Source organism: Chiloscyllium punctatum, chromosome 3 (genome assembly GCF_047496795.1).
Source record: "Chiloscyllium punctatum isolate Juve2018m chromosome 3, sChiPun1.3, whole genome shotgun sequence".
In the NCBI taxonomy this organism is placed as follows: domain Eukaryota; kingdom Metazoa; phylum Chordata; class Chondrichthyes; order Orectolobiformes; family Hemiscylliidae; genus Chiloscyllium; species Chiloscyllium punctatum.
In genome coordinates this window covers 7527258-7552284 of record NC_092741.1, presented here as the reverse complement: position 1 = coordinate 7552284, position 25027 = coordinate 7527258, and the positions used below count along the sequence as shown (strand labels likewise).

The window sequence follows — 25027 nt, the reverse complement described above, 5'->3', positions numbered from 1 at the left end:
TGAGAGTCCAACAGGTTTATTTGGAAGCACTAGCTTTCGGAACGCGGCTCCTTCATCAGGAGATTGTGGAGAATAAGATCGTAAGACACAGAATTTATAGTAAAAATTTACAGTGTGATGAAACTGGAATTATATATTGAAAAAAAGACCTGGATTGTTTGTTAAGCCTCTCATCTTTTAGAATGAAGATGTTGGTTTCAGTTCTTTCATATGTAAACGGCAGAACATTTAAAAGTTACATTCTAAAGTGAACTTGAACAATTGGTGTCACGTCGGCCCAGATAATACATTGAAGGTGTTAGCTGCCCTGTGTGAGGCTGTCTGTGCCACAATGGTCAGACTGATTCTCATCTAAAAATGGATTTACAGAACCTTACAAGGATTCATGCAATTTTTGAGCAAAGTAAAATGCAATTCTTGCAAGTACAAATTCACCCCACAAACTTGTATGTGTACATGTGTGCATGTGGGGGGATGCAGGGCTTATGAGTGTCTGTGAGAGAGTGTGTGTACGTGCGTGAGTGTAAACGGGTATAAGTCTGTGAGATGGTGCATATGTGAGTGTGCAAGTGTATGAGATAGGGTCTGTGTGTGCGTGTGCAATGGTGTCACCTGTAGTGTGACGTGAACCCAAGGTCCTGGTTGAGGCCATCCCCATGGATACTGAACTTGCCTATCAGCCTCTGCTCAGCCACTTTGTGTTGTTGCCTGCCCAGAGGTCCACCTTGGAGGATGGTCACCTGAAGATCCAAGGTTGAATGGTCCCGGACCACTGAAGTGTTTTCCAACTGGGAGAGAACACTCCTGTCTGTTGATTGTTGTGTGGTGCCCATTCATCCGTTGTTGTAGCCTCTGCTTGGTTTCCCCAATGTACCATGCCTCGGGGCATCCTTACTTGCAGTGTATGAGATAGACAACGTTGGCTGAATCGCATGAGTAGCTGTCACGTACATGATGGGAGGTGTCCCCATGTGTAATAGTGGTGTCTGAGTCAACACTCTGACCTCTTCTGGACACAGATACGTGCTGCAACCGACAGGGTAGCCTTCATTGTCCAGTACTTCCCGAGAGCTGAACGACTGCACCATTTTCTCCACAGCCTGCAACACATTATCAATGAGGATGAGCATCTCACCAAGACCTTCCCCACACCTCCACTGCTCACCTTTAAACAACCACCGAACCTCAAACAGATCATTGTTTGTAGCAAACTACCTGGCTTTCTGGACAACACCATTTAACCTTGTTGTGGTGGACGCTGCAAGACATGTCAGAGTGTGGACATGGACACCACCATTACACATGGGGATACCTCCCACCATGTACGCGGCAGGTACTCATGTGACTCAGCCAGCGTTGTCTATCTCATATACTACAGGCAAGGATGCCCTGAGGCATGGTACGTTGGGGAAACCGAACAAAGGTTACAACAACAGATGAATGGGCACCGCGCAACAATCAACAGACAGGAATGTTCCCTCCCAGTCGGAGGACACTTCAGCATTCCTCGGACCTATGGGTTTCCCTCCTTCAAGGTGGACAGGCAGCAGCAAAAAGTGGCCAAGCAGAGGCTAATAGCTAAGTTCCGTACCCATAGGGAGGGCCTCAACCGGGACATTGGGTTCATGTCACATTACAGGTGACCACCAATGCACTATACACACATACACATACAATTCCACACGCACCCTCTCACAGACTTGTACCCCTTTACATTCACACACACTCTCAGACACTCATAAACCCCAACCCCCAACCACACACTCCCGTGCAAACAAGTTTGTGGGGTGAATCTGTACTTGCAGAATTACATTTTACTTTGCTCAAAGACTGCATGAATCCTTGTAAGATTCTGTAAATCCATATTTTAGATTAAAATCAGTCTAACCGTTGTGGCACACAGTTTCACGCAAGGCACCTCACACCTTCCATGCATTAACTGGGCCGACAAAACACCGTAGACCCCATCTACCACCCCCTGAGAAAAAGAACAGGAAATAACATCACCAACCCAAAGTAAACCAAACATATCAATAGAAAGCAGGAATCATGTACACTGCTTCGCCTGAGGCCCACTGAAGATGTTACCTGGTAGGGTGATGAAACGTCTAGAAATGAACCTTCCAGCTCAGCGAGCAAACCTACAGCAATGGCACCAATTGTTAAAGTTCACTTGAGAATGTAACTTTTAAACGTTCTTCCATTTACGTATGAAAGAACTGAAACCAACATGTTCATTCTAAAAGGCACTTATATATTGACTAATATATTGAAAAACATCTGGAATATTTAAGTTCAGTTGCATCACACATGCTATAAATTCTGTCTTACAATCTTGTACTCCACAACCATCTGATGAAGGAGCAGTGCACTGAAAGCTAGTGTGCTTCCAAATAAATCTGTTGTACTATAACCTGGTGTTGTGTGATTTTTAACTTTGTATACTGCAGTCCAACACTGGCATCTCCGAATCAATTCTGAACCTGAGTATGTTTCACTCTGAAGAGCCTCAGTACAATTACAATCCTCTCCACACCAGCATAGTGTGTATGTGTGTGTGTGTGTGTGTGTGTGTGTGTGTTTCTGCTGACACTGCTGAGAGTTACTCTCTCAGACTGAACCCCAGATGATTTTCACCCTCCACTGTTCCATGGTGTGTGGAAGACAGCTGAGGGTGGCATTGTATCACATTAAACACAGAGAGAGCAATCTGGACAGAGGCCCAGAACCTTCTCTCTCTCCCTTACTCTATATGTTACAGCTTTTCTCCCTGTGTGTCCATACGCTTGTACATCTGTGTGTGTGTCAGCATGTGCGCATGTTTCAGTGTCTCTGTATGAGTGTACATATGTGTGTGCTAGTGTCTCAGTGTGTGCCTGTTAGTTTCTGCATTTGTCTGTGTTTCCGCAAATGTTTTTATCTCTGTCGATCTGTCTGTGTGCTTGTAGCTGAGTCTGTGTGCTGATACACATGAGTGTATGCACTTGTGTGTCTATGCCTGTGTCTCTGTGCAATGGTTTCGCTGTTCTCTTCGGGGTGAATCCATTGAAATAGTCTCACCACTTTCTCCTTTTTGTCTCTTGTGTTTAAGATGATACAACACTGATGGTCGTGTTCATGCGTGTTTGCTACTGCAACACAGGTATGTTTAAACTAAGAACTGGGGCAGAGGGGACAATCTGGAAATTTAAGAAGGAAGTTCTGCGTGGCTACAGGGATGGTGCAGGAGGGAGGGATTCCGGTATTTGGATAACTGGGGTTCTTTCTGGGGAAGGTGGGACCTCTATAAACAGGATGGTCTATACCTGAACCTGAGGGGTACCAGTATCCTTGGCGGGAGGTTTGCTAGTGCTCTTGGGGGGGGTTTAAACTAACTCTGCAGGGGCATGGGAACCTAGACTGTAGCTTTAGGGTGCAGGACCTGGAGTGTAGGGAGGTTAGGAATATGGCATCAATGTCAAAGGAGGGTGCCTGTAAACAGGAAAGTGGCTTGAAGTGTGTATACTTCAATGCAAGAAGTATACGAAATAAGGTAGGTGAACTTGCAGCGTGGGTTGGTAGTAGGGACTTCGATGTTGTGGCTATTACGGAGACATGGGTAGAGCAGGGACAGGACTGGCTGTTGCAGGTTCCAGGGTTTAAATGTTTTAGTAGGGTCAGAAGTGGGGGTAAAAGAGGGGGAGGTGTGGCATTGCTTGTCAAAGATAGTATTACAGCGGTGGAAAGCACGATGGATGAAGACTCGCCATCTGAAGTAGTTTGGGCTGGGGTTAGGAATAGGAAAGGTGAGGTCACCCTGTTAGGAGTCTTTTACAGGCCTCCTAATAGTCGTAGAAATGTAGAAGAAAGGATTGCGAGGATGATTCAGGAGAAGAGTGAAAGTATTATGGTGGTTGTTATGGGGGACTTTAACTTTCCTGATATTGATTGGAAAAGCTATAGCTCAAGTTCGTTAGATGGGTCGGTGTTTGTCCAATGTGTGCAGGAGGGTTTCCTGACACAATATGTAGATAGGCCAACAAGAGGTGAGGCCATACTGGATTTGGTTCTGGGTAATGAACCAGGCCAGGTGTTAGAATTAGAGGTAGGTGAGCACTTTGGGGACAGTGACCACAATTCGGTGACTTTTACTTTCGTGATGGAGAGGGATAAGTGTGCACTGCAGGGTAAGAGTTATAGCTGGGGGCAGGGAAATTATGATGCGGTGAGGCATGAATTAGGATGCGTGGCTTGGAGAAGTAGACTTCAAGGCAAGGGCGTAATTGATATGTGGAGCTTATTCAAGGAGCAACGTTTGAGTGTCCTTGATAAGTATGTACCTGTCAGGCAGGGAGGAAAGTGTCGTGTGAGGGAGCCGTGGTTTAATAAGGAATTGGAATCCCTTGTTAAATGGAAGAGGGCGGCCTATGTAAAGATGAGGCGTGAAGGTTCAATTGGAGTGATTGAGAGTTATAAGGTAGCCAGGTAGGACCTGAAGAGAGAGCTAAGAGCAGCAAGGAGGGGACATGAAAGGTCCTTCGTTGGTAGGATTAGGGAAAATCCTAAGGCTTTCTTTAGGTATGTCAGGAATAAAAGGATGACTAGGGTAGGAATAGGTCCAGTCAAGGATAGTAGTGGGAAGTCGCGTGTGGAGGCTGAAGAGATTGGGGAGACACTGAATGAATACTTTTCGTCAGTATTCACTCAGGAACAGGATATTGTTGCAGATGAGAATACTGAGTCACAATTAAGTAGAATAGATGGCTTTGAGGTATGTAGGGAAGAGGTGTTGGAAATTCTGGAAAGGGTGAAAATAGATAAGTCCCCTGGGCCTGATGGCATTTATCCTAGGATTCTCTGGGAAGCAAGGGAGGAGATTGCAGAGCCATTGGCCTTGATTTTTATGTCCTCATTGTCTACAGGAATCGTGCCATAAGACTGGAGGCTAGCAAATGTGGTTCCCTTGTTCAAGAAGGGGAGTAGGGATAACCCTAGTAACTATAGGCCGGTGAGTCTCACTTCTGTTGTGGGCAAAGTCTTAGAGAGAATTGTAAGGGATAAGATTTATGAACATCTGGATAGGAATAATTTGATCAAGGATAGTCAGCATGGTTTTGTGAAGGGCAGGTCGTGCCTCACAAACCTTATTGAATTCTTTGAGAAGGTGACTAAGGAGGTGGACGAGGGGAAAGCGGTAGATGTGGTGTATATGGATTTGAGTAAGGCGTTTGATAAGGTTCCCCATGGTAGGCTACTGCAAAAAATACGGAGGTATGGCATTGAGGGTGAGTTGGAGGTTTGGATTAGGAATTGGCTGGCTGGAAGAAGACAGGGGGTAGTAGTTGATGGTAAAGGTTCATCTTGGAGTGCCGTTACTAGTGGTGTTCAGCAAGGATCTGTTTTGGAACCATTGCTGTTTGTCATTTTTATAAATGACCTGGAGGAGGGGTTAGAAGGTTGGGTGAGCAAGTTTGCGGATGATACAAAAGTCGGAGGAGTTGTTGACAGTGAGGAAGGATGTGGCAGGTTACAGCAGGATATAGATAAGCTGCAGAGCTGGGCAGAAAGGTGGCAAATGGAGTTCAATGTAGCTAAGTGTGAGGTGATTCACTTTGGTAAGAGTAACAAAAAGATGGGGTACTGGGCTAATGGTCGGATACTTGGTAGTGTGGATGAGCAGAGGGATCTTGGTGTCCATGTACACAGATCTTTGAAAGTTGCCACCCAGGTAAATAGTGCTGTGAAGAAGGCATATGGCATACTGGCTTTTATTGGTAGAGGAATTGAGTTCCGGAGTCCTGAGGTCATGTTGCAGTTGTATAAGACTCTGATGCGGCCGCATCTGGAGTATTGTGTGCAGTTTTGGTCGCCATACTATAGGAAGGATGTGGAGGCACTGGAACGGGTGCAGAGGAGGTTTACCAGGATGTTGCCTGGTATGGTAGGAAGATCGTATGAGGAAAGGCTGAGGCACTTGGAGTTGTTTTCATTGGAGAAAAGAAGGTTTATGAGTGACTTGATAGAGGTGTACAAGATGATTAGGGGTTTAGATAGGGTTGACCGTGAGAACCTTTTTCCACGTATGGAGTCAGCTATTACAAGGGGGCATAGCTTTAAATTAAGGGGTGGTAGATACAGGACAGATGTTAGGGGTAGGTTCTTTACTCAGCGAGTCGTGAGTTCATGGAATGCCCTGCCAGTAGCAGTGGTGGACTCTCCCTCTTTATGGGCATTTAAGCGGACATTGGATAGGCATATGGAGGATAGTGTAGGTTAGGTGGGCTTGGATCGGTGCAACATCGAGGACCAAAGGGCCTGTACTGCGCTATATTCTTCTATGTTCTATGTTCTAAGTTAAAGGGAGAGTGAGAATAACAGAAGTTAAGACAGACAACAGAATCAACAAAGACGAAAACTCAAGAAGGGATCATACGTTGTGGTCAAGTGAAATAGGGATTGATAGGAAGGGTGAGGGGAGTAACAAATTAAAAATATTAGACATGAATGCACAAAGCATAAGAATGAAGGTGGATGAGCTTGAGCCTCAGTTGGAAATTGGCAGTTACGATGTTGTGGGGATAATTGAGACATGGCTTCAAGTGGACAGGGCCTGGGAAATGAATATTCAAGGCTATACTTGATATCGTAAGGACAGACTGACGAGCAGAGGGGGTGGGGTGGCCCTGTTGGTGAGGAATGATATTCAGTCCTTGCAGGGGGGAGGGAATAGAATCAGAGGATATAGAGTCAGTATGGATAGAGCTGAGAAATTCTAAGAGTTGAAAGACCCTAATGGGAGTTATCTACAGGCCCCCAAACAGTAGCCTGGATGTAGGGTGTAAGTTGAATAGGAAGTTGAAATTGGTCTGTTGCAAAGATATTACTACAGTTGTTATAGGGGATTGCAGCATGCAGGTAGACTGGGAGAATCAGGATGGTACTGGACCCCAAGAAAGGGAGTTTGTGGAGAGCCTCCAAGATGGATTCTTAGAACAGTTTATACTGGAGCTTACCAGGGAGAAAGCGATTCTGGATCTGGTATTGTGTAATGAACCAGATTTGATCAGGGACCTCAAAGTAAAGGAGTCATTAGGAGGTAGTGACCATAATATGGTAAGTTTTAATCTGTGATGTGAGAGGGAGAAGGGAGAATCGGGAGTGTCAGTATTGCAGTTGAATAAAGGGAACTATGGAGCTATGAGGGAGGAGCTGGCCAAAGTTCAATGGTTCAATACCCGAGCAGTGGAGCAATAATGGCAGGTATTTCTGGGTATAATGCAGAAGGTGCAGGATCAGTTCATTCCAAAAAGGAAGAAAGATCCTAAGGAGAGGCAGGGTTGGCCATGGCTGATGAGGGAAGTGAAGAACTATATAAAGGTAAAAGAGAAGAAACATAACAAAGATGAGTGGGAAACCGGAGGACTGGGAAACTTTTGAGGAGCAGCAGAGGATAACTAAAAAGGCAATACATGGAGAAAAAAGACAAGGTATGAAGGCAAACTGGCCAAAAATATAAAGGAGGAGAGTAAAAGCTGTTTTTTTTAAAAAAGGTATGTGAAAGGAAATAAATGGTTAAGACTAAAATTGGGTCCTTGAAGACACGAACGGGTGCATTTATTATGGGGAACGAGGAAATGGCAGAGAGTTGAATAGGTACTTTGGATCTGTCTTCACTGGGGAAGACATAAGCAATCTCCCAGATATAATAGTGACTAAAGGACCTAGGGTAAAGGATGAACTGAAGGGAACTTATATTAGGCAGGAATTGGTGTTGGAGAGACAGTTAGGTCTGAATGTTGATAAGTCCCTGGGACCTGATGGTCTACATCCCAGGGTACTGAAGGAGGTGGCTCTAGAAATCATTGATGCGTTGGTGATTATTTTCCAACGTTCTATAGATTCAGGATCAGTTCCTGCGGATTGGAGGGTGGCTAATGTCCCACTTTTTAAGAAAGGAGGGAGAGAGAAAACAGGAAATTATAGACCAGTTAGTCTGACCTCAGTGGTGGGAAGGTGCTGGAGTCAATTATAAAGGATGAAATTACGACACATCTGGATAGCATTAACAGGATAGGTCAGAGTCAGCATGGATTTATGAAGGGGAAATCAATTTCTGCAATGGCGGGACTATCATATGTTGAAAGATTGGAGCCAATCGGCTTGTGTACCCTTGAGTTTAGAAGGATAAGAGGGGATCTGATTGAGACGTATAAGATTATTAAAGGATTGGACACTCTGGAGGCAGGAAGCATGTTTCCGCTGATGGGTGAGCCCAGAACCAGAGGCAACAGTTTAAAAATAAGGGGTAGGCCATTTAGAACAGAGTTGAGGAGAAATTTCTTCACCCAGAGAGTGGTGGGTGTGTCGAATGTTCTGCCCCAGAAGGCAGTGGAGGCCAAGTATCTGGATACTTTCAAGAAAGAAATGGATAGAGCTCTTAAAGATAGTGGAATCAAGGGTTATGGGGATAAGGCAGGAACAGGATACTGATTGAGGATGATCAGCCATGATCATAATGAATAGTGGTTTGGATCAGAAATTGGCGAACTGAAAGAAAACAGAGGGTGGTGGCTGATGGGAAATGTTCATCCTGGAGCTCAGTTACCAAAGGTGTGCTGCAAGAACCTGTTTTGGGGCCACTGCTGTTTGTCATTTTTATAAACGATCTGGAGGTGGGCATAGAAGGATGGGTTAGTAAATTTGCAAATGACACTAAGGTAGGCAGAGTTGAGGATAGAGCCAAAGGATGTTGTGGGTAACAGGAGGGACATAGATAAGATGCAGAGCTGGGCTGAGATGTGGCAAATGGAGCTTAATGCAGAAAAGTGTGAGGTAGTTCACTTTAGAAGAAGTAACAGGAATGCAGAGTACCGGGCTAATGGTAAAATTCTTGGCAGTGTAGATAAACAGAGATCTCTATGTCCAGGTGCATAAATCTCTGAAAGTTGCCACCAGATTGATAAGGCTGTCAAGAAGGCATTATGGTGTGTTGGTGTTTATTGGTAGGGGATTGGGTTTCAGAGCCATGAGGTCATCCTTCAGCTTTACAAGACACTGGTAAGGCCGCATCTGGTGTATTGTGTACAGTTCTGGTCACCGCATTATAGGAAGGATATGGAAGCTTTGGAAAAGGGTTCAGAGGAGATTTCCTGGGCTGTTGCCTGGTATGGATGGTCGGTCTTACGAGGAAAGGCTGAGGAAACTGAGGCTGTTTTGGTTGGAGAGAAGGTTGAGAGGTGAGACATAGAAGATAATCAAAGGGTTAGATAGGGTGGACAGTGAGAGCCTTTTTCCTTGGATGGTGAAGGCTAACATGAGGGGACACAACTTTAAATTGAGGGGTGATAGATTTCGGACAGAGATCAGGGGTAGTTTCTTTACTCAGAGTAGTAGGGGTGTGGAACAGCCTGCCTGCAACAGTAGTTGACTCGCCGACGTTAAGAACATTTAGATGAGCATTGGCCATATAGATGGATAATGATGGAATGGTGTAGGATAGACGGGCATCAGATTATTTTTACAGGTCGATGCAACATCGAGGGCCGAAGGGCCTGTACTGCACTGTAACATTCTATGCTTTGTGTTCTAATGATTTTAAATGGCCAAATAGGAGATTGTCTGACAGATTGTAAATCACTCACTACTCAGTGACAATATGGATAATTCACAGATTCCCAAGAACTCCCTGACAGACAGGCAAACCGAACATTCCTGACTCACTATAACTCAGACCCCTAACAACATCCCTGCACCATGGACATGAGACAATGCAAAAAGGTTAGTACGGACTGAAGAAACAATCCTCAGATTGCTAGACAGCAATTCCTGGTGCCTCCAATAGGGGGAATGATAGTTACCCAACAGGGAAATAGAGAGAATTACAGACTGACCAAACTATCCGGATTTCGCTGCTCGTTGGATGCTGCCTGAACTGCTGTGCTCTTCCAGCACCACTAATCCAGTATCCGGATGGTAATTCCAGATGTATCCAATAGATGGCACGGCAAAGCACAACTATGGGAACCAAGGATGAAACAACCAACACAAACACTCAGATGGCAATTCCACATTTCTCCAATAGGGGGACTGATAGCACACCAACAGGAGGACAGGGACGATTTCATCCAGACACCCCAGAGCGAAAGGATTTGGAGATGCCGGAGGCGCCACAACCGCAAAATTAGATGGAGTCCACGCTCTGATCCTGCGCTCAGGATACAGCATTACAATTACCTGATATTGCCAAACAGATAAGGCAACAAAACTACACCACGTACACGCACACCAAGAACAAAAAACTGGTGAAACTTGGCATTCTCACCAGTAATTGCAAAGCCCACCCTGACACCACAGTAGACAACATTATCACTGCAAGGAAGTCTATTATCAACTTATCAGACCACACCCTTCAACTGGAAGAGATTGAAGTCCTAAGCAGGGATCTCAACTTCTGCCCCACCACCGAAACGGTTGGTTCTTGCAGCAGATACGGAGGAGTTCATCAGACGAATGACACACCAGGAATTCTTTCAAGGTGCTAGTGATCCCAACAAGCCCATTGATGAACTGGAACAGTTATGGGGGATTTCAACATGCAGGTAGACTGGGAGAATCAGGAAAGGGAGTTTGTGGAGTGCCTCCGAGATGGATTCTTCGAACAGCTGGTGCTGGAGCTGACCAGGGAGAAGGCAATTCTGGATCTGGTCTTGTGCAATGAACCGGATTTGATCAGGGACCTCGAAGTGAAGGAGCCATTGGGAAGTAGTGACCATAATACAATAAGCTTTAATCTGCAATTTGAAAGGGAGAGAGTACAATTGGAAGTGACAATATTTCTGTTGAATAAAGGGAACTATGGAGCCATGAGGGAGGAGCTGGCCAAAGTTCAATGGTGCAATACCTTAGCAGGGATGACAGTGGAGGAACAATGGTGGATATTTCTGTGTATAATGCAGAAGCTGCAGGATCAGTTCATTCCAAAAAGGAAGAAAGATCCTAGGAGGAGGCATGGGTGGCCGTGGCTGACAAGGGAAGTTAAGAAACATATAAAGTGAAAAGAGAAAAAGTATAACATAGTAAAGATAAGTGGGAAATCAGAGGACTGGGAAGCTTTTAAAGAACAACAGAGGATAACTAAGAAGGAAATACGCAGAGAAAAAATGAGGTATGAAGGTAAACTGGCCAAAAATATCAAGGGGGATAAGTAAAAGTTTTTTTAGGTATGTGAAAGGAAAAAAATGGTTAAGACTAAAATTGGGCCTTTGAAGACAGAAACAGGTGAATATATTACGGGGAACAAAGAAATGGCAGAAGAGTTGAATAGGTACTTCAGATCTGTGTTCACTGGGGAAGACACAAGCAATCTCCCTGAGATAATAGTGGCTGAAGGAACTGAACTAAAGGGAATTTATATTTGCCAGGAAATGGTGTTGGAGAGACTGTTAGGTCTGATGACTGATAAGTCCCCGGGACCTGACGGTCTACATCCCAGGGTACTGAAGAAGGTGGCTCTAGAAATCATGGATGTGTTGGTGATCATTTTCCAATGTTCTATACATTCAGGATCAGTTCCTGTGGATTGGAGGGTGGCTAATGTTGTCCCACTTTTTAAGAAAGGAGGGAGAGAGAAAACAGGGAATTACACACCAGTTAGTCTGACCTCAGTGGTGGGAAAGATGCTGGAGTCTATTATAAAGGATGAAATTACGACACATCTGGATAGCAGTAACAGGATAGGTCAGAGTCAGCATGGATTTATGAAGGGGAAATCATGCTTGACTAATCTTGTGGAATTTTTTGAGGATGTAACTCTGAAGATGGACAAGGGAGATCCAGTGGATGTAGTGTACCTGGACTTTCAGAAAGCCTTTGATAAAGTCCCACATAGGAGGTTAGTGAGCAAAATTAGGGCGCATGATATTGGGGGCAAAATACTGACTTGGATTGAAAATTGGTTGGCTGACAGGAAACAAAGAGGAGTGATAAACGGCTCCCTTTCGGAATGGCAGGCGGTGACCAGTGGGGTACCGCAGGGATCAGTGCTGGGACCGCAGCTTTTTACAATATACATTAATGATATAGATGAAGGTCGTAAAAGTAATATTACCAAATTTGCTGATGATATAAAGCTGGGTGGCAGGGTGAAATGTGAGGAGGATGTTAGGAGATTACAGGGTGACCTGGACAGGCTGGATGAGTGGACGGATGCATGGCAGATGCAGTTTAATGTGGATAAATGTATGGTTATCCACTTTGGTGGCAAGAACAAGAAGGCAGGTTACTACCTAAATGGAGTCAAGTTAGGTAAAGGGGCAGTACAACAAGATCTGGGTGTTCTTGTACACCAGTCAATGAGGTACAGCAGGTAGTGAAGAAAGCTAATAGCATGTTGGCCTTCATAACAAGAGGAATTGAGTAGGGAAGCAAAGAGGTTCTTCTGCAGCTGTAGAGGGCCCTGTAAGACCACACCTGGAATATTGTTCACAGTTTTGGTCTCCAAATTTGAGGAAGGACATTCTGGCTATTGAGGGAGTGCAGCATAGGTTCACGAGGTCAATTCCCGGAATGGCGGGACTATCTTACGTTGAAATATTGGACCAACTGGGCTTGTATATCCTTGGGTTTAGAAGGCTGAGAGGAGATCTGATTGAGACGTCTAAGATTTTTAAAGGATTGGACACTCTGGAGGCAGGAAGCATGTTTCCACTGATGGGGGAGTCATGAACCAGAAGACACAGTTTAAGAATTAGAACAGAGTTGAGGAGAAACTTCTTCACCCAGAGAGTGGTGGGTGTATGGAATGCTCTGCCCAAGAAGGCAGTGGAGGCCAAGTATCTGGATACTTTCAAGAAAGAATTGGATAGAGCTCTTAAAGATAGTGGAATCAAGGGTTATGGGGATAAGGCAGGAACAGGATACTGATTGAGGATGATCAGCCATGATCATAATGAATGGTGGTAATGGCTCGAAGGGCAGAATGGCCTACTCCTGTTCCTATTGTCTATTGTAGAGGAGTGACCAAAGAAGGAGTCAACATGGACCCCACCAGAGGGCCGCTGCCCTGGGCTTGACATGTATGCTCAAACAGTCAGGTAATATATAAATGCCAGATTCATCAGCCGCACCCACAAGGTCGAGCAAAACATCACCCGTTCACAATGCAATGCCATCCATGCTCTCAAAACCAATCATAACATTGTCATCAAACCAGCAGATAAAGAAGGAGCCATTGTCATTCAGAATAGAACAGATTACTGCAAGGAAGTGTACCGACAACTGAACAACCAGGAACACTACAGGCAACTACCAGCCGATCCGACCAAAGAACACACCCGTGAACTAAACACATTGATCAGGACTTTGGATCCAGTCCTTCAGAGTTCCCTACGCTCCCTTATCCCACGTACTTCTCGTGTCGGCAACTTCTACTGCCTTCCAAAGGTACACGAAGCCAACACACCAGGATGTCCCATCGTGTCAGGCAATGGGACCCTTTGTGAGAGTCTCTCCAGCTACGTCAAAGGCATCTTGAAACCTATTGTACAGGAGATTCCCAGCCTCTGTCGCGACACTACAGATTTCTTACAGAAACTCAACACCCATGGACCAGTCGAACCGGGAACATTCCTCGTCATTTCCGCACTCTACACCAGTATCCCCCACAATGATAGCATCACAGCAACAGCCTCAGTACTCAATACCAATAACTGCTAATCTCCAAACACCATCCTACATCTCATCTGTTTTATCCTCGATCATAACATCTTCACCTTTGACAACCAGTTCTTCATCCAGACACATAGAACAGCTATGGGGACCAAATTTGCACCCTAATATGCCAACATCTTCATGCACAGGTTCGAACAAGACTTTTTCTCTACGCAGGATCTCCAACCAACATTATACACTAGGTACATTGACAACATTTTCTTCCTCTGGACCATAGCGAGGAGTCACTGATAAAACTACACAGAGATATCAACAAGTTTCATCCCACCATCAAACTCACCATGGACTACTCTCGACTGTCTGTCTCATTCTTGGACACATGCGTCTCCATCAAGGACGGACACCTCAGCACCACACTCTACCGCAAACCCACAGACAACCTCACAATGCTACACTTCTCCAGCTTCCACCCAAAACATAGTAAAACAGCCATCCCCTATGGACAAGCCCTACACATAACCCGGATCTGCTCAGATGAGAAGGAACGTGACAGAGACCTGGAAGTACTCAGGGATGCCCTCACAAGAACAGGGTACGATGCCCAACTCATCAACCGCCAGTTCCGACGTGCTACAGCAAGGAACCGTAATGACCTCAGGAGACAGACACGTGCTGCGACTGACAGGGTACCCTTCGTTGTTCAGTACTTCCCAGGGGCTGAAAAACTACGCCATGTTCTCTGTGACCTGCAACATATTATCAATGAGGATGAGCACCTCACCAAGACCTTCCCCACACCTCCACTACTTGCCTTTAAACAACCACCAAACCTCAAACAGATCATTGTTCGTAGCAAGCTGCTCGGCTCTCAGGACAACTCCATACAACCCTGTCACGGTAGGCGCTGCAAGACGTGTCAGAGTATGAACATGGATACCACCATTTCACGTGGGAACACCTCCCACCATGTACACGGCAGGTACTCATGTGACTCAGCCAACATTGTCTATCTTATACGTTGCAGGCAAGGATGCCCGGAGGCATGGTACATTGGAGAAACCAAGCAAAGGCTACGACAACGGATGAATGGGCACTGCACAACAATCAACAGACAGGAATGTTCCCTCCCAGTTGGGGAACACTTCAGTGTTCCAGGACATTCGACCTCGGACCTTCGGGTGACCATCCTCCAAGGCAGACTTCGGGACAGGCAGCAGCGAAAGGTGGCCGAGCAGAGGCTGATTGCTAAGTTCGGTACCCATAGGGAGGGCCTCAACCGGGACCTTGGGTTCATGTCACATTACAGGTGACCACCATTGCACTATGCACACACAGTTACTCCTACACACACACACAGACACACACACACAGGCACTCCTATACACACACGACACGCACAGACACACACACAACCTTACAGACACACACTCCCATACTCAAACATGCATCCTCTCAGAGACTTAGACCACTCTACACTCATGCACACACATATACACTCTCTGACACTCACAACCCACCCCAGACACACAATCCCACATGTACCCCCTCACAGTAAGACACACATCCTATATACACACACACATACACACACACACTTTCTCTCTCACACACGCACAATCCCCCAACCCAGACAGACACACACACACAGACACAAAGACCCACATTGTTACAGTTAACCTGAGAATGCAACTTATAAAAAAAACGTTTTGTGATTTATACATGAAAGAAGTTAAGTTATCATGATATTCTAACAGATAAAAGACTCAACAAACAATCAAGGTATTTTTCAATGTATAATTTCAGTTAAATCACACTAAACGTTTGCTATAAATTCTGTGCCTTACAATTGAGCCCTCCACAACCACCTGATGAAGGAGCAGTGCTCTGAAAGCTAGTGCTTCCAATTAAACCTGTTGGATTATAACCTGGTGTTGTGATTTTTAACCCAGAAAGGATTCAGACCCTCTGTTTTTGACAAATGCACTGATTCAGTGATCCAAGTGATGAAACAGCTCCAGACAGCCAGACAAGGCAAGGTGTAACTGTTTCTGATATATCAAAACTCAAATGGATCTCACTTCTTCCTGATAAAGGAGCAACAATCCAACAGCTCGTCCTTCCCAATAAACCTGTGGACTCAACTCTCCTGCTCCTCAGATGCTGCCTGACCAGCTGAGAGTTTCCAGCGCCACACGCTTTGACTCTGATCTCCAACATCTGCGGTTCTCACTTTTTCCCCTATGTAACCTACTGTTGTGTGATTTTTAACTTTGTTCAACCCAGTCCAACACTGGCACCACCACATCACAACTTTATTCCTTTGCATACTGATAAAATTCGAAGTTGGTCAAGTCCTTCAAATTTTCTGCACATTGGATAGTCTCCAAATCAGATCCCTACCTCTCCTTTGCTTTCACCTTCATTTCTATTACCTACATTTAAAGTGGTCTCTGTCTGACAGGTCAGCTCTATTTTCACTTTTATTTAAAACGATTGATCTCTTGCAGTCCTCTGCATGATCACTCGTCTCTGAAACATTGGTCTTCATGACCACTGTATCTCAGGTTCTTTTTCCTAACCACATCATGGTCAGGGCGTTTAAACACTCCTAACCCCTACCATGGGAAAGAGGTTGGAGCATAACACACCTCTGAACCCGACCGAACTTGCCACCTGGGATTCACATAATCATGTTTCATTAGTTGTTGTAAAAGAAGTTGGGGAGGGTTAGGGCATAGGCATCATGGGCACATATCATACTCACCAATCAGGGAGAAGCTAACCTGGAGCAATGGCCCCTCAGCAGCCACCCACAGGCCACGCCAGGGGATTCGGAACACAGTCAGGGTAACTGAAGGTGGTGGAGGAGTGTACATCAGTTGATCAGACTGTGTGAGTGAAGAAGATTCTGTTGGAGTGCGATGGATTCCAAGCAGCAGAAGTTTGGTCGTGGGGCAACAATAGCCATGCCTCAGGCCTGAGTATCTTGTTGCGAGGAGGCAACTTCACCATCTCCGAGGTTAAGGAGGTGGTGGGTGGGTGCCTCCTCGTTGCTGATGTCATGTACAGAAACGCTCTCGAGACTAATCAACGTGTACGCCCCAGTGGGTAAGAGTGAACGGCTGGCCGTCCTGCAGCAGCTTCCACTGTTGCTGGCTATGTCCAGGCCGGTCATTCTGGCCGGAGACTTCAACTGTATCAGTGATGCAGATAGACGACCTGGCGGGGGGGAGCAGTAAACTGGACGCCACATCCAGAGCCCTGATGGAAACGGTCAAAGATGCCAAGCTGCATGACGTCTTCAGCACCCCTGCAGATGGAGCACAGCGTAGATACACCTGGTCATGGGCAGACGGGTCTATCCGCTCAAGGATAGATTACCTGTTTGTGTCCCGAACGCTCTCGGTCAGATCCATCGACATCAAGCCGGTGTTCTTATCTGACCACTGCCTCCTGCTGGCCGACTGTCACCTACAGGACGAGCAGCGGGATAAGGGAACGTGGAAGCTGAACACAAAGCTGTTGACCCTGGGAAACATTGAGGAGCTCAAAAGGAACTACGCAGGTTGGAGAACCGTGAAGCCCCTCTTTGATTCCCCAGCAGACTGGTGGGAAACAGTAAAAGGGAACATCAAGAGATTCTTCATCCTCAAGGTGTTTAGGAGGCGAGAGAGAGGCAGGGAAAACCTGTGGGAGGTCAGGGCACATCACGGCCGAGTGCAAGATGACTGTGTGCAGGAACTATAAACAGGACGGGCACCTGACCAGAGACTGCCAGCAATGCAAGGAACCACAACCTGTGGTGGGGGGAGCAGACCCTGTATAAGACATATCCAAGACCATGGGGGGGGGGCACATCCTCAAAATGGTGAGCAGTAGCAATGTGAACAGAGCACCCCCAAAACAACAGTAAGGGGTCATCCTCCAGCAAGAAGGAAAAAAACAAAGTGAGGATTCCACAGAAGGAGGGACAGAGAGAGAGGAGAGACAGGGAACCAGCACAGAAACCGACTCAACCTCCACCCAAGAATCCAGTCAATGGAGGAGGAGGGGGAGGAAACAAAGCACTTGGGGGAATTGGAAACCATCCAGAAACTACACAGGGCCCCCACAACAAAACGAGGGGCAGCTGCACAATGGACACTTGAGGTCCTAGAGGGTCGTAATCTCTGGATTATTGGCCGAGCCACGTGCTAATTGGCATAGAGATAAGAAGATTAGGGAAGTAAACACATGGCTAAGAAATTGGTGTGGGAAAGAGGGATTCCATTCATGGGACATTGGCATCAGTTTTAGAACCGGGCGGGATCTGTGCTGATGGGACGGTCTCCCCTGAACCGATCTGGAAGCAGTGTTCTGGTGAACAGGATAAATAGGGTGGTCACTAGGACTTTAAACTCGTGAGTGGGGGGGGGGAAGAGGGAAAGGGAAAGCAATGGGGGTAAGGAGTCATGAGAAAGATAAGCAGCAGGTTAGCACGTGTGCATGGTTTAAGTTCGAGGCAGACTAGGAATGAAGCAAAAAGGATATTACTAGAGGTGATGGAAATCATGAGGATAAGAAAGTTAGCATTAAGGTGCTTTACTTGAATGTTCGTAGTATTCAAAACAAAGTAGATGAATTAACAGCATAAATCATCAGTGGTCAACATCACAGAGAAGTGGTTGCAGGGGGTCCAGGATATACAACTGATCCAAAAACCAGGGAGATTGGCAGAGGTGAGCTTGCTTTATTAGTTAAGAATGAAATTAAATCTATGGCACTGAATGACAGAGTCAGATGATGTGGAGCCTGTGTGGGTGGAGTTCAGGAACTACAAAGATAAAAAAGCTGGAATGAGAGTTACGTACTGTGGGGAAAGCTGGAATGAGAGTTACGTACTGTGGGGAAAGCTGGAATGGGAGTTACGTACTGTGGGGAAAGCTGGAATGAGAGTTACGTACTGTGGGGAAAGCTGGAATGGGAGTTACGTACTGTGGGGAAAGCTGGAATGAGAGTTACGTACTGTGGGGAAAGCTGGAATGGGAGTTACGTACTGTGGGGAAAGCTGGAATGAGAGTTACGTACTGTGGGGAAAGCTGGAATGGGAGTTACGTACTGTGGGGAAAGCTGGAATGGGAGTTACGTACTGTGGGGAAAGCTGGAATGAGAGTTACGTACTGTGGGGAAAGCTGGAATGGGAGTTACGTACTGTGGGGAAAGCTGGAATGGGAGTTACGTACAGTGGGGAAAGCTGGAATGAGAGTTACGTACTGTGGGGAAAGCTGGAATGGGAGTTACGTACTGTGGGGAAAGCTGGAATGAGAGTTACGTACTGTGGGGAAAGCTGGAATGGGAGTTACGTACTGTGGGGAAAGCTGGAATGAGAGTTACGTACTGTGGGGAAAGCTGGAATGAGAGTTACGTACTGTGGGGAAAGCTGGAATGGGAGTTACGTACTGTGGGGAAAGCTGGAATGGGAGTTACGTACTGTGGGGAAAGCTGGAATGAGAGTTACGTACTGTGGGGAAAGCTGGAATGGGAGTTACGTACTGTGGGGAAAGCTGGAATGTGAGTTACGTACTGTGGGGAAAGCTGGAATGAGAGTTACGTACTGTGGGGAAAGCTGGAATGGGAGTTACGTACTGTGGGGAAAGCTGGAATGAGAGTTACGTACTGTGGGGAAAGCTGGAATGGGAGTTACGTACTGTGGGGAAAGCTGGAATGAGAGTTACGTACTGTGGGGAAAGCTGGAATGGGAGTTACGTACTGTGGGGAAAGCTGGAATGAGAGTTACGTACTGTGGGGAAAGCTGGAATGGGAGTTACGTACTGTGGGGAAAGCTGGAATGGGAGTTACGTACTGTGGGGAAAGCTGGAATGGGAGTTACGTACTGTGGGGAAAGCTGGAATGGGAGTTACGTACTGTGGGGAAAGCTGGAATGAGAGTTACGTACTGTGGGGAAAGCTGGAATGGGAGTTACGTACTGTGGGGAAAGCTGGAATGAGAGTTACGTACTGTGGGGAAAGCTGGAATGGGAGTTACGTACTGTGGGGAAAGCTGGAATGAGAGTTACGTACTGTGGGGAAAGCTGGAATGGGAGTTACGTACTGTGGGGAAAGCTGGAATGAGAGTTACGTACTGTGGGGAAAGCTGGAATGGGAGTTACGTACTGTGGGGAAAGCTGGAATGGGAGTTACGTACTGTGGGGAAAGCTGGAATGGGAGTTACGTACTGTGGGGAAAGCTGGAATGGGAGTTACGTACTGTGGGGAAAGCTGGAATGAGAGTTACGTACTGTGGGGAAAGCTGGAATGGGAGTTACGTACTGTGGGGAAAGCTGGAATGGGAGTTACGTACTGTGGGGAAAGCTCTGCCACCTTGCCTACCCATTGTAGGCCCACACAGAACATAGGAAAGCAAACTTGACCAAACTATACCAGAATAACCCAGAATGCCTCAGCAGTGTCCAAAACAGGCTGACAAGTGAAACCAGACAGCACTTGCAGACAAGGGAATACACTTCCTAAAACCCACTATCAATACCTGGTAAACACAGCTGTCCCAAAGCCTGGAGGGCAGTCTCATAACACAGCAATACCTAAGCCACACAAAGGACAGGTCAGAAGGAGAGGCATCACCAAGGACATCGCTCCCAAGACACGAACAATGGAAACACATCTGTTTCAAAAGAGACATGCTCCCCTACCAAAGAGTGCTGGAATCTCCTGATCCCATCAGGAACTCACTGATACTGTCAGGATGTTACATTGTCAATACTATCAGGACATTCTTCCAAGAACAGCTTTACAATTATCACCATTGTAATGGGATTATTCCATTTCCCAATACATTATATCTTTCCCCATTTTAATTAACCTCATTGTCCAAGATTCCTATAAAACCTGGCTTCACCCTCAGCTCGAGGAAGAGAACCCTTGAACTACTGCACTGACTGTCAGTTCTGGGTCAGCCTCGTCAATTCATCTTCCAGCGATATCACTTATAATAAACAGCTTGTCAATTTCACCTGATCTGGTTTGTGTGGTCTCTGCTTCATTGGACTAATTTCTCCAACAATTTGGCGTTAGTCACCTGCCCCTTTTTTTTTCAACAGGGTAAGCGAATACGATATTTCAAATTGGCACTGGCAGCCGGCCCTACCCCAGCGGGTCAGACCAGAGAAAGGCTGGACGACTGTGGAGGGTGGCCACAATTCTTATCTAGCAACTGCGGCAAATTGGCTTCAGCTACCATGACTTGTGTGGGGAGGTAGTTGGGTAAGCGAATAAATTAATCAACAAAACTGTAAACTGATTTGGCAGCTACTGCAGCAATTCGAAGGTTGAGCAACCACAGACTTGGCCTGAGGTGGTAGTCAAGCGGACTCCCAAATTCATGAACTAAATTTGAAAAGAAACAATTTGGCTCACGCGTGATCCAACTGGAGCCAGATAGACAATAGACAGACAATAGACAATAGATGCAGGAGTAGGCCATTCAGCCCTTCGAGCCTGCACCGCCATTCAATATGAACATGGCTGATCATTCCCAATCAGTATCCTGTTCCAGCCTTATCTCCATAACCCTTGACTCCACTATCTTTAAGAGCTCTATCCAATTCTTTCTTAAATGAATCCAGAGACTGGGCCTCCACTGCCCTCTGGGGCAGAGCATTCCACACAGCCACCACTCTCTGGGTGAAGTAGTTTCTCCTCATCTCTGTCCTAAATGGTCTACCCCGTATTTTTAAGTTGTGTCCTCTGGTTCGGCACTCCCCCATCAGCGGAAACATGTTTCCTCCATCCAGAGTGTCCAATCCTTTCATAATCCTATACGTTTCAATCAGATCCCCTCTCAGTCTTCTAAACTCAAGGGTATACAAGCCCAGTCGCTTCAGTCTTTCAGTGTAAGGCAATCCTGCCATTCCAGGAATTGACCTCGTGAACCTACACTGCACTCCCTCAATAGCCAGAATGTCTTTCCTCAAATTTGGAGACCAGAACTGTACACAGTACTCCAGGTGTGGTCTCACCAGGGCCCTGTACAGCTGCAGAAGCACCTCTTTGCTTCTATACTCAATTCCTCTTGTTATGAAGGCCAGCATGCTATTAGCCTTCTTCACGACCTGCTATACCTGCATGCTTGCCTTCATTGACTTGTGGACAAGAACACCCAGATCTCTCTGAACAGCCCCTTTACTTAATTTGATACCATTGAGGTAGTAATCTGCCTTCCTGTTCTTGCCACCAAAGTGGATAACCAGACATTTATCCACATTAAACTGCATCTGCCATGCATCTGCCCACTCACCTAACTTGTCCAGGTCATCCTGTAATCTCCTAACATCCTCATCACATTTCACCCTACCACCCAGCTTTGTATCATCAGCAAATTTGCTAATGTTATTGCTGATACCATCTTCTATATCATTTACATATATTGTAAAAAGCTGCGGTCCCAGCACGGATCCCTGCGGTACCCCACTGGTCACTGCCTGCCATTTCGAAATGGAGCCGTTAATCACTACCCTTTGTTTCCTATTAGCCAACCAACTCTCTATCCAATCTAGTACTTTGCCCCCAATACCATGCGCCCTGATTTTACTCACTAACCTCTTGTGTGGGACTTTATCAAAAGCTTTCTGAAAGTCCAGGTACACTACATCCACTGGATCTCCCTCGTACATCCTCAAAAAATTCAAGAAGATTAGTCAAGCATGATTTCCCCTTCATAAATCCATGCTGACTCTGTCCTATCCTGTTACTATTATCCAGATGTGCCGTAATTTCATCCTTTATAATAGACTCCAGCATCTTTCCCACCACTGAGGTCAGACTAACTGGTCTATAATTTCCTGCTTTCTCCCGCCCACCCTTCTTAAAAAGTGGCACAACATTAGCCGCCCTCCAATCCTCAGGAACCGACCCCGATTCTATTGAACTCTGGAAAATAATCACCAGCGCATCCACGATTTCCCGAGCCACGATTCTGTCACGATTCTGATCCAGCCAGGGAAAAAGGGTCGGGCAGAGAAAATATGGCAAGATAGACACAGAGATCGCCGATTAAATTTACACTTTAATACTAAGAAATCCACACATCGTGGGAAATTGACAGGGGCCCTGCTGTCATTTGTTTGTCTTGTGTTAGTCCTGTTTGTTTCCGTATTTGTCAGTGCTGCAGTCTCTTCTCCATTCCCAGCTCAAATCAGAGATCCATGAGGTTATGGGACCCCAAACCTCTGGAGAAGGATTGCCCCAGGGTCAGGTCTAACTTGTCCTGCTGAGGCAGGGGACCGAGGACACCGACTCTCTCAAGGAAGTAGCAAGCATCGGGGTAACCACTTACATTCAGAGAGTAAGGTAGGTCTCCAGCCAATATTGTCTGGGAGCAGAATTGGGAAGGTAGGTTTGGCAACTCTCCGTCGCCTGAGTTTAAATAAATTTCAGGAAGTGGTGAGCAACCCCCCCCCCCCAACCCCCTCCCCCCCCCCCCACCCCCTCCCCCTCCCCTCCCAACCCCCTCCCCTCACCACCACCCGCCTTAAAATCAGAGTCCCGAAAACTCGGGAAAAAAGGATGCCTCCCAGCCCCCTTCTCTCAGGACCTGACACTTACCTTGTTATTGAGGGGAGAGAGAGAAGGAGAGAGGGAAAGCGAGAGAGGGGAGATGGAGGGAGGGAGAGAGAGAGAGGGAGAGAGCGAGAGGGAGAGAAAGGGAGAGGGGGAGAGAGAGAGGGACTGACTGTCAAAGTTCATGTTAGTACTAAACAGGGTCCTAGTGCCCGGTTGCAATTACTCACTAAACCTTGGAGAAACTTTGACTCTGTTTGGACTTGTATGCACATTTGCTTAGTGTTCGAGTGTCTGTTTCAATCCCTGCAGCTCAAGATCCAGAGATGACTTGATTTATTTTGCATTTGGTGATCCATGATGGTTTTTCTTTTAAGGAACCATTAGTGCTTATGAAATGAAACTTCTGCTTAAGTTTTATTAATAAGGTATTAACGCTCCCTCCCTTCTTAGACACCATGACTGGCACTCTCTAACGAGTCAAAGAATTGACTAAAGTAGATCAAAGCAATTGGATTATAACTAAATTGGCATCAGACTGTACACTGCTTCTCTATTAGAGTTTACGGCAGTATGTTTATTTTAAAAATAATACATTAAAATTCAATGATATGGTATAATACAGCGAAAGTAACACTTGGCATCCTGGACTGAGGTACAGAACGATTCTGCATGAGAATGAACGTGAACTTTATATGGCTTAATTAAAATACAAAAGAAAATTGTAAAACCGACTCTAAAGACTGTTCTAGATCTCCCAAACCACCAACACTGCATTCAGAAAATTATACTGGCATAATTAAATTTTGTTTTTGGGGGGCCCACATAATTTTAAAGATTGCTGCATCTCATCAGGGAATATGGAGTACCCATGGTAAGGTTACTATCTGATCCTGTCAACTTCAGCATAGGACCCGTCACTGTCCCCAATACTGCAATAATTTCTGCTTCATGCCCAGTGACCCTCCTGGGTGGGCAGACATTGTGCAAGTTGGATGCCAGCATCCACTGCTCCCCTTAGGGTCTCACGCTGGAAATCCCATAGACACTACTCCATGCTGCGGGTAGCAATTTCCCACAGTCCTGAAACCTCCGACACTTCTAAGTTCAGCTGCACCTGGTCCTGTTCACATGCATTTAAGAGTCATTTTGGTTGAACCAGGGTTGGGGTCTCTTTTATAACTATACCCGTCCAATTTGCACCCTTTAGTCTGGTCCCATCCCCCTGGTAGAGGTTGCCCAACTTGAGCAGGATGAGTTCTGTGTACGCTGTGCTCCTACAACACCCCAGGCCATGTTTACAACCACACCCCAGGCACTGCCCCCTCCTACAAAAACCCCCTGTTGCTAGCGGACCTCCCGGCATCACTATGGGTGCAACACCCCAACCATGCAGGCCAGGTGAGGTCTGCCTCACCCCGCCACAGAGTCAGAGTCACACTCAAACAGAGAGCCATCCTGCCGTTTCTACGGCAATACCCACTATTCCCAGCGGCAGTAGAAGGGATCAAGCTGGTGACTGACTCCCTCCTACTACAGGGTGTCCTGGCTCCAACGACCAGTCCCTGTAATACACCCATCCCAAAACCCAGGTGGCCAGTGTTCCCGGACACGAATGAGAGTATCCCTGCCTCCACAATCTGCTTTTCTGTGACATAGAACATAGAACATAGAACAATACAGCACAGAACAGGCCCTTCGGCCCACAATGTTGTGCCAAACTTCTAACCTAGGTTAAGCACCCATCCATGTACCTATCCAAATGCCGCTTAAAGGTCGCCAATGATTCTGACTCTACCACTCCCACAGGCAGCGCATTCCATGCCC

At 46.3% G+C, this 25027-nt stretch overlaps 1 long non-coding RNA gene across 1 annotated transcript; it reads right to left on the bottom strand.

Moving 5' to 3' along the window:
* LOC140454513 (uncharacterized) lies at nt 1-23354 on the bottom strand. The gene is made up of 2 exons (XR_011952707.1): nt 23246-23354; nt 1-1100 (listed from the first exon to the last, which is right to left on the bottom strand). It is a non-coding gene; the product is annotated as an uncharacterized lncRNA (long non-coding RNA).
* Nucleotides 23355-25027: the final 1673 nt, after the last annotated feature.